The sequence below is a fragment of the Dermacentor variabilis genome, chromosome 8 (genome assembly GCF_050947875.1).
Source record: "Dermacentor variabilis isolate Ectoservices chromosome 8, ASM5094787v1, whole genome shotgun sequence".
Classification (NCBI taxonomy): Eukaryota; Metazoa; Arthropoda; class Arachnida; order Ixodida; family Ixodidae; genus Dermacentor; species Dermacentor variabilis.
This window is the reverse complement of record NC_134575.1, coordinates 15,086,304-15,096,889: the sequence shown is the minus strand read 5'-3', so window position 1 is coordinate 15,096,889 and position 10,586 is coordinate 15,086,304. Positions and strand designations below refer to the sequence as shown.

General features: G+C 46.4%; 1 long non-coding RNA gene across 1 annotated transcript; it reads left to right on the top strand.

Annotated features, from left to right (window-relative positions):
- The first annotated feature begins 1,271 nt into the window (after nt 1–1,271).
- LOC142590900 (uncharacterized) lies at nt 1,272–4,423 on the top strand. The gene is made up of 2 exons (XR_012830257.1): nt 1,272–1,591; nt 4,273–4,423. It is a non-coding gene; the product is annotated as an uncharacterized LOC142590900 (long non-coding RNA).
- Nucleotides 4,424–10,586: the final 6,163 nt, after the last annotated feature.

The following is a 10,586-nucleotide window of genomic DNA, read 5'->3' as shown; positions in this document are numbered from 1 at the left end:
AAGTTGCATGACTGAGCTTACAAACTGATTACGCTTCATCTTATCAAGCCTGTTCCCTCGACAATCTACGAAGAGCTGCTACCGTTTCTGTTGGCCATAAAAACAAGCACAGAACTCTTCATCCGGTATGCTCTTCAACACATTCCTCACACGCAGTTGGTACAATAGCCATATCTTCATAACGTTTTCCATTAGGAGCAATCATACAAAGCGCGACAAAAGGAAATCCTAAAGCGGCCGATGGCGTAAGCGTAGGAAACGTGGTAGCACAGGAATATGGTATTTGAGCAAATAGTCCTGTACTGAAACAGCTGTAAGGAACCTCGTATTTTTGTGTAACAGTTACTACTGTCGCGATAACGACAACTCGGAATGGTGCTCCAAATTTATTGGCGCGTACGTGCCCATCACTGTAGAAGTTTTGGTTTATTTCTTATGTTTCATACACATATTCATGGTTCACCAAGCTTCTGCATCAACAAATGCAATCAAGTTTGCAGTTGTTGATGATGGCTCTCTCTCCACATTTTTTAGATGAAGGTACAAACGAAAACCACAAAAATAGGCTTGATTGTATTTATATTCTCGAAGCAAAAAACCATCATCATCATCAGCCAGGTTACGCCCACTGCAGGACAAATGCCTCTCCCATACTTCTCCAACTAACCCGGTTATGTACTAATTGTGGCCAGGTTGTCCCTGCAAACTTCTTAATATCATCCGCCGACCTAACTTTCTGCCGCCACCTGCTACGCTTCCCTTCCTTGGAATCCAGTCCGTAACCCTTAATGACCATCGGTTATCTTCCCCCCTCATTACATGTCCTGCCCATGCCCATTTCTTTTTCTTGATTTCAACTAAATTTCACAACACGCAAAAGAGTCGGTGGCTCAACGCAGCTGTGCAGCCTATAGCGAGAACACTTCGAAACCGTTTCAACGCTGTGTCTTCAATGAGGGCTCAGAAATCCACTAATTAATTATGCCCATTTCTTTCCGTTTGCAATGTCATAAAGAAACAAAAAAGAGAGCTCTAGCTTTTCTCCTAAATAATGTAGTAGTTTATATGACAATAAATGTAACCGTGCGCTCTAGAACGAACATCCTACCCACATGCTTTCGCGGTTGCTAATCGTAAGAGTTCTTGCTGCAACTTAATGCTCCCCTGAATAAAGGTAGCCCCGTGCTGAAACCATCTGTATAAAAAAAACCATTTGTCTTCTCAACTGAAAACAATGCGTTGGTTTCGCCAGATACCGATATAATCGTAGAGGTACAGGAAAATCGCAAGTCCAATGGAAATCTCAAATGCTTTTATACGTTTGCATTGACCACATATAAGTACTAGCCGGTATACAGACGGGCATTTCGACTAGTGTGACTGGAGGCAATGAAGAATTTCATATGCAGTAGTGTCATCCCTTGGGCCGTATTGGCGCTTCTTTTGCCTACAATAGAGAGGAGATATTCCTTTTCTGCTATAGCTGTCCTTTATTATGGGCCAAGCGCAGCAAGTATCCACGGACATGGTGGTCACCGTAACGAACACCACCATGGGTCAAAAGGGTCAAAAGGGTCAGGTCACAAAAGCGGTGCGTATATACTTTTTTCCGCTCATTTCGAATCCTAATTCATCCAGCTATATTTCGGCAACCAGCGTAAGCATTCATACATAATCGCAATAAATGTTACCGCTGCTTTCCTAGCAACGCAGAACACTGATGATCTTTAGGAAAATAAGGTTGATGAGAACATTGTAAATTTTCCAGGACTTCATTGCTTGCTGCATATTTTCAGGACAGGCTAATCACCTATATGTTTGGTACATTTTGTGCAAGTAACGCAATACTGTCTTTCTTAGCCATAAATTTGTTTTCATCAGTCTATCAGATAGGGAGCTATGCTTTTATTACGTTAAGGGCTACAACGTATATTCTAAGTATATCAATAGCATCACCTTCTTTTGTCGCCTGAACGCTACCATTCTTAGGTCACTTGCCTTGGTTTATTAGCGTGTTTTCCCTGCGCCCACATAGCGCGGATTGTGTTCTAAAGTGTGATAGAGTCACCTTTCGACTAAGTGTATGTGTTATTAGCTCCGATTCATTCTTTCTCCTTTATGTATTAGTTAGGGAGGTAGGGGCCATTCTAGGCAATTAAAAGGAATAAACGGCAGGCTGACAAGCTCGCCTTAGCAGACATGGCAATAGCAAAGCTTATAATCATGACTTCGCTTTTTCGACAGCTCTACCTGCATGCGGGGCCACATATTGCCGCGCACGCGGTATCCGAGGCAACTGCTATACTACGGAACAGAAACATTTCCCTACGAAACATTTGCTATGAACAGAAAGCTGGCAGCGCATGCATCTTCGAAACTGCAAGAGCACGGAGGCAACAAGTGGACGACGGAAACGCGCCTTGAGTGGCTGTGCACTCGAGGGATTTTTCACAATGAGAAAATAATATTTGTTGCGTTGCGGTCACACATTGTCGTTTGTCCAGCATAATAGTCCCTACTCCGTATGCACTCTCATCTGGCTTCCAAAAGTATAGGGCTATATGGCGTTTTGAAGTATCGTATTTTTTTCCTGACAAACATTTTCTTCCTGTTTGATACTGTTGCGTACCTGTTTTCTCCATCGGTCTTATTCAGTGCGCTGAAATTGTATATCACTCTATATTTACGACCATTTTCTAAGCTGCTGTTTAGCTCTTTAGCGCAATAGTTAATGGCCATTTTCCTGATTCTGATTCCCTACTGTGAATCAACAATGTCCCTACATGGATACCTACATATTCCATCAATTTATCTTTCTGAGGAGATTGTGCTCAGTGATTCGCTCACTTCGCAGTAGGTCCTGCCGCATATCTCGCTATTCTCCGTATTTGGTGTTTCGTTAGCCACTTCTAGTGCTCTCGTTATCAAAATTGCGGTGTCAGTGGGTGCTATTAGCGTTAACCTTTTTAAATGAGGTGAAAGTGTAACTACTCTTCTATTTTGACATTCGAACTGGTGAGATCACGCTAGAGAGATGTTCGCCTAAATATTCCTCAAGTTGAGCCCCGTGGTTACGCCTACTCCGTGGTTTTAGGGAAATGGACAAGTACTCGAGCTCCTCTTCCCAGTTGGACATTTTGATACTTTTTTGATAGAGTGAGTTTAGCCCTCACTCTATCAAACGGCGACGCCAGCAGTACGTTGTTGATTTTTCGTGTCATTGTTCGTAATCCTGCTCGGACAAACGACGTAGTGTATGACGCGAAACACCTTTCCAATCGGGCAGAGGGAGTCACTTGCTAAAACCCATTGTAACAAAAACATAGCACTAGGCTTATATATTCAAAGCCGTACTACCCACGCGTTATTATTTGGCGTCATTGTGTAGAAAAAAAGAAGACACTACTGAATAACAGATGCGTCCCGTGCACAAATAACGCCGCTGTGGTGCCACGCGGACCCGCCGTGGTTGTTCACTGGCTATAGTGTTGGTCTGCTGAGCACGAGGTCGCGGGATCGAATCCGGGCTACGGCGGACGCCTTTCGATGGGGGCGAAAACACCCGTGTACTTAGATTTAGGCGCACGTTAAAGAGCCCCAAGTGGTCGAAATTTCCGGACTTATCCGTTACGGCGTGACTCATAATCAGAAACTGGTTTTGGCAAGTAAAACCCCATAATTTAAATTTTTTTTGTCGTCCCATGCAGGACGAAATCGCAGCTACAGTTAGCCTCCTTATCCGCATTCAGAGAGCTAGCTCGGCAATGCGTTGGTGAATACGAACCCTAGTGTTCGCGTTTAAGACACCTCACTCATCCATGTATAGCAGGTATATTCGATCAAGCTCAACTAGTTCTCAGAAAAAGGTATAGGTCCTACAAGTGTGCAATTTTCGGCAGATATTCCATGCTTCTTCGAATTTGGAGCCTCGGCATTAGACACGCAAGCAAGAGGCATGGCAATTTTCGCTCATCATCTTCGATTAGGCTGGCCCACTAGGAATAGGTTAACGAGCACGACTGGAGCGTAAGGCCATAAGACGCCGTAAGACATAAGATAGGCATGTAGGTTTTGTAATGCTCGAATAATCATTACTTTTGCATTTGGTTACGTCATTTCTATAAAATAGTGGTCATACACCTTCTCCTGCACGCACTTGATATTTCACGTAGGCCACTGCGGTTGCGTTCCTGGTACACAGCCCACACGTTTGTTATTTCTTTTTTTATTCATTGTAAAAAATGTTATCACCTAAGTGTACTCTTTCTGCAGGGAAAGACGAAAAGAATCCCAACGACAGCAAGATGAAGAAATTCATGAAGAGGGTAAAAAGAAACGCTGTGCCCATTTCTAAGACTATGGCTATGATTGTATAAATACAGAGAAGTTCGGAAATAAATAAATGTTTTTGTTTTCGTACCAATGGGGAAAGCTTCTGAGGTGGTTCCTCGATTCTACGTGCAATACTTTCGCCATACAACACGTTAACACTGCCCTTCCAGTAAAATATGTACGGTTTGCGTTATGCGTAGTCAATACAAATACACTGCCGATAACAGTTCAAAATAACAGAACCTGACTCTCATGTTTTACAGTTATTGAAATGTCTCTAGAAAACAATTTGCAGCTTCAAACCAAAAACATTCGTCAAATATTCGCTATTCCTCATTTTTTTATGAATTTCTTCGACAGTTTCATGACAGGAACAAACACACAAAAAAATAAATAAATAAAAATTAAATAAATAAATAAATAAATAAATAAATAAATAAATTAAAAGAAGTGCATGCGCTCGTAGAAAAGAAAACACATTTAATGTCGACATTTCCGTCAGGGTCCGCCCCTCATCAAGAGTGCGATTGCAAGCACATACAGCTCAATTTATACATTTTAAGGAGAAATCCTTAAGTCGTTATGTAAATCTCACGGCCAGAAGCGAGCCAAAGGATATCCTGCGATGTACAAGAGATGATTAGTGCATAGAAAATTCATGAGTAATTAGTGATTGGATTAAGGTGGATTGAGGAGGATTAGATTGGATTTATGTGGATTAAGGTGAATACAGTAGGCTTTCCAAGGCTTTAGCCTTCCAGTTTCTTAGGCGATAGCTAATGACCCCTGGGAATGTTCAGCCGCTAGGTTGACATCGAAAACTTTGCGTAAGCTCACACCGGTTGGTTCGCTCACCCTCTCACCCACCCTCTAGTAATAGCCTCATACACACATTCAGCAAGATTTGCTGAAGATCTGCCACTGCAGAAGGAATTCCCACGGCTGTTGCTTTAAAACAATTGGCCCGGTGTCATAGGAATATCCAGGCACGCCTGAGGCGCATCTGATGATGGATCAGTGGATAAAGATGAACTGAATGAAGCAGGAACAGCAGGTGCATAATCATGTTCAGCCACAAACATTTCTTCAGGAAAGACGTCCATGTTGGAAACTGGAGTATGTCTAAGCCCCGATTAGTTTTGTGCAGACCGAATTTTCTTTAAACGCAGTAAACGACAACAAAATTGTTTTCCGTAAGAGTGAGAAAAACATAACATGACTACAAACTCCCACACACGTACGGTGGAGCTATGGAAAAAAGAAAAGCGCAGCTACGTAGTTTGAATAGCCCACATGTGAAAATGAGTACATTCACTTGTGTCCACAAGGGAGGAAAGACGCAGCTGGAATGTAGGGGAAGGTGGTCACATGTTAACAAAGAGCACCCAAGGGGTTGCAGTTGCCAGGAAAGGGTTTCTTGTTTCAAGTAACTTCAACTTTTGTGCTACCACGAAGTCAGGCAGTACACTCTTACTTGGTTATGGACACCTGCATTGCGACCTCCACTGACCTCTGAGTTTGTCGAACTACGCTCTATTGCATTCGTTGCACAAGTGGTATTCTTTGCGTTTGCGGGCAAGCTGTTTTTTATCAACGTCCATGCGTCTACAAAAAACCAAATAAAAGATAAATGAGAAATATATCCCGAGGTGAAGCAATAAACATCGACGTAACAGATAGGCGGGAAAAGCTTCTTTTTAGATTTCGAGAAGGCCTTCGATAAGGTTCCACATTGTCGTTGTTTCCTAAAATTATCACGCCTACACATCCATCAACCCACTTTTTCTGAACTGGATCCAGTGTTTTTTAACTAACCGAAAACAGTTCGTCTACGCTAACAACCTTACATCTTGTTTCCTCCGTTCTGTCTGATGTACCTCAGGGCACTGCTCTTGAGCCACTCCTATTTTTAATTTATAATAATGACTTGCCATTCACTACAACCTCTGTAATACATCTTTCACTGATGGTTTTGTCCTGTACCACCCTGTCAATAACGTCGCTGATGTCTGTTCCCTACAGGAAGATCTCTTTCATATTCAAGACTGGTGTGCTATATGCTATATTAGTAAGACTGCTCGCATTTCATTCCATCGTCAACCTAACTATATCCGCACTGCCCGCAAGATTAATAACTCTACTACATCTACCACCGACTCCTTCAAGAACGTGGGAATGCACCTCTCCAAAGATTTGTCTTGGACAAATCATGTAAGCGGCATAATTATTTCAGCTAACGAAATTCTTGCCTATCTTCGCCATAATCTCTCCATGGTACAACCACCCGTAAGATGAGTTTCCTATAAAGCGCTCGTGCGCTGTTGCGTTTCGCCTGCGACACGTGGTTTTGCCGGCGCGACTGCGGCGGGGCGGCAGACATTTTGGCCCGATCGTCGTCGCCACAACACTCATCGCCAGGTGTTTCCAGGCGCGACTGCGGCGATGCGACCGCCTAGGGATCATCCTCGCATTCCAGTCATTGTGCCCGAAACAGGCGATGCCAAAGCAGGGATCTCATTCCAGTCATTGTGCCCGAAACAGGCGATGCCAAAGCAGGGATCTCGTTCCAGTCATTATGCCCGAAACAGGCGATGCCAAAGCAGGGACCATCCTCTCATTACAGTCATTGTGTCCGACCGGCAGCGCCACGACAGGGTGCTACGAGATCGTGCTCGACATGGTGCTACGGCATCGCTACGACAGTGTGCGTCACCATTAGCCCATTGTACATTCACGTGCTCGTCTTTTGAGGGGTTCCTTCTTGCCCTCAACTGCGAGAGTATAAAAACAGCTGCCCCCGGACGCCAAAAGGGAGGGCTCCGATTTCTTCTGTTGAGTGAAGTGCTCTCCCGTCTCTCTACTTCGGTCAACCTGACCGCCAACTCTTTGCGATGTTAAAATAAACAAGTTGTTTCGTTGTTACCAGTCGACTCATGCTTTGCCGGGACCTTCGGATGCTTCCAGTTGTACCCCAGGCCGCCAGGCCAACGCTACCCTTGGGGCTTGCGACCCAGGTACAACCACGGGCGTCAGCGCCGAGTTCCCAACAGATCGTACCAGCAGTCGGATCCAAACATCTGGTTGGCAGCGGTGAGATCGCCTACGACTTCAAACAACTGTCTGCCAGCGGCGAGATCGCGACAACGGAGGCCAGCAGCAAAGAGATGCAGTTGACGGTATGCTGAGCAGCTCAACGACGATCCGGGAGCAGTGCAACGAGCCCTGTGTGACGACTGGTTGCCTGCAGCGGAACGACTGCGCGGAATTCCTGCCTGCGAGGTTTGGTGAGTGCGGGACTTTCTTCTTCTGAGCTTTGCCAGGCTTTTGTTAGTGTTAGAAACAGAGCTGGTAATTGTGGTTGTCGTTGCTGCCGGGTTAGTTTGCGGCAAGACAATAGTAAGCAGTAGAGAAAGCAGCATTCAGAGCAGCCATGGATTTGAAGTCGTTGCGCAAACCGAAATTGTTGGAGCTTGCAAGAGAGTTGGGTCTGGATGTCTCAGACAAACTAAGAAAACCTGTACTGCTAAAGGCTATTCTTGAGTTAGAGGCTGAGGATGACGAGCTGTCGGAATGCCTTGAGACTATTGAGGAGAGGTCAAAAAGACAGGAGCGCGAACTTAAAGAGCAAAAAGAGAAACAGGAGCGCGAACTTAAAGAACAGAAAGAAAAAGAAGAGCGTGAACGTAAAGAACAGAAAGAGCGAGAGCAACAAGAGAAAAAAGAAGAGCGCGAACACGCTTTGGAAATGAAGCGTCTCGAGGTAGAGATGGAACGCGCTCGTAATGGAAGTCAGGCACACGGTGCAGGAGAACGCGTATTGTTCAAAATGACTGACCTGATGCGGCCGTTTAAGCTTGGAGAGGACATTGGTTTGTTCCTGGTTAACTTTGAGCGAACGTGCGAGAAGCAGGGGTTCTCTCGGGAAACGTGGCCACAGCGCTTGCTCACTTTGTTACCCGGCGAGGCGGCCGACGTAGTCGCTCGCTTGGATAGAGAGGAAGCAGAGGATTTCGACAAAGTAAAATCGAGTCTGCTAAAAAAGTACCGGCTGTCTGCGGAGGCGTTCCGTCGGAAGTTTCGGGAAAATGAGAAAGGCAGAAGTGAGTCATATACAGAGTTTGCGTATAGGCTTATGTCGAACATGCAGGAGTGGCTCAAAGAAGAGAAAGCGTTTGGTGACCACGATAAAGTTCTGCAGTGTTTCGGGCTAGAACAGTTTTATAGTCGGTTACCGGAGAACGTGCGATACTGGGTCTTGGATAGGCCAGACGTGAGTACGGTGGCTAGAGCCGCTGAGCTAGCCGAGGAGTTTGTGACGCGTCGAGCTCGCGGAGCTAAGGACGGTCAAAAGGGTGAATTTGGCTCGAAGTTTGAGAGGCCGAAGTTCACGCCCATGAGATTAAAGGGGGACACGCGTAGTGCGGATGCGAGCGAAAGCAGTCCGACCAAACGTAAAGAGACGGCGGCAGCCAAACGCAGAAAGCGGTTCGAGATGAGGCGAGCGCGCTTGTGTTATACGTGCCAGAAGCCGGGTCACTTTTCGGCGCAGTGTCCGGAAACAACACCAAAAGTTGTGTTTTTTTCAATAGGCAGCACTGACGAGAACATGAAGCTTCTCGAGCCTTACATGCGAGACCTCCTCGTGAACGGGAAAGAGTGCCGAGTGCTTCGCGATTCCGCAGCTACGATGGATGTAGTTCACCCGTCTTACGTAGAACCCCATATGTTCACGGGCGAGTGCGCATGGATCAAGCAAGCCGTGGAAGCTCATAGCGTGTGTCTGCCGGTAGCAAAAGTGCTTATTGAAGGACCTTTCGGAGCGCTTGAGACGGAGGCGGCAGTGTCATCTATGCTGCCACCCCAGTACCCGTACCTATTTTCAAACAGGTCCGATCACCTCCTGCGCGAGAAGGGGCTTTTGTTTGGTGAAGCTAGTGTTCAGGCCTTAACCAGATCGAAGGTTCGGGAGCTCGCTGCAAAGGCGGTAGTTGCGGGGCCGACGTTATCAAACAACGAAAAAGGGTCAGAGGCGCAGCAAGCTGATATTCCGAGCACGCCCGAACTGAATAAACTTGAGTCTGTAACGTTAAAGGCGCCTGATACTGGAGAGGAAACGCCCGACGCGGGAAAGTTAGAAGAGCTATCTACTGATTTGCTCATCGCGCCTACGTCAGACGGACTTGATAGGTTGCTAAAAGTCAGCCGGACGGCTTTGATAGCCGAGCAAAAAAAGGATGGCAGCCTGGAAAACGTGCGCTGCAATGTCAAAGAAGGTATCGCCAGACTATACAAAAGGGTTCACTGTTCAGTGCGATGCTAGTGAGCGAGGCATGGGCGTTGTACTGTGCCAACGGGAAAATGGAGAAGTAGAACACCCCGTCCTGTATGCTAGTCGTAAGCTGTCCAGTCGTGAGCAGGCGTATAGCGCCACCGAGAAAGAGTGTGCGTGTCTCGTGTGGGCCGTTCAGAAATTGTCATGCTATCTAGCCGGCTCGAGGTTTATCATTGAGACGGATCACTGCCCTCTCCAATGGCTGCAGACCATCTCTCCCAAAAATGGCCGCCTCCTGCGCTGGAGCCTCGCTTTACAACAATATTCCTTTGAGGTACGTTACAAAAAGGGGAGTCTCAACGGTAACGCCGATGGCTTAAGTCGAAGCCCCTAACGTAGGAATCAGCCTCAAAATTGTTTGTTACTGATGTTTTTTTTCCTGAGGCAGGATTTTTTTTAACATATTGCTTTTGTTTAGTGTTTCAAAGTGATGATATGCTTTCTAGTGCAATTTTTCAATTTGTGGACGCGTTCTGAGTGATGCTAGACTACTGTAAGGAACTAGGCAGTGGTATAAAAAGGGGAAAGAGCCTGGCAGGGCTTAGTGAGGGTTGTGCCGTGCTTGCTGACTGAGCGGTTGAGTTTCAGCGTAGTTCTAACGCTTGCCGGGAACGAGAACAAAAATGTGAACTCTCCCGAAGTCACTTTGCAGTGTCCCGTGCGAACCTGAACGAGAGAACGAGGCCTTCTCTGTGCGCTGCGCTCAAGAAACGTCGAGGGACGCCCGACTTCGGTTATGAGCATCATCGAGCGACATCCCTCCGGACAGCGGATGCAGTCCCCTGTCCATCGGGATCTCCTTCCCCCGGCGGGGCGGTCTGTTGCGTTTCGCCTGCGACACGTGGTTTTGCCGGCGCGACTGCGGCGGGGCGGCAGACATTTTGGCCCGATCGTCGTCGCCACAACACTCATCGCCAGGTGT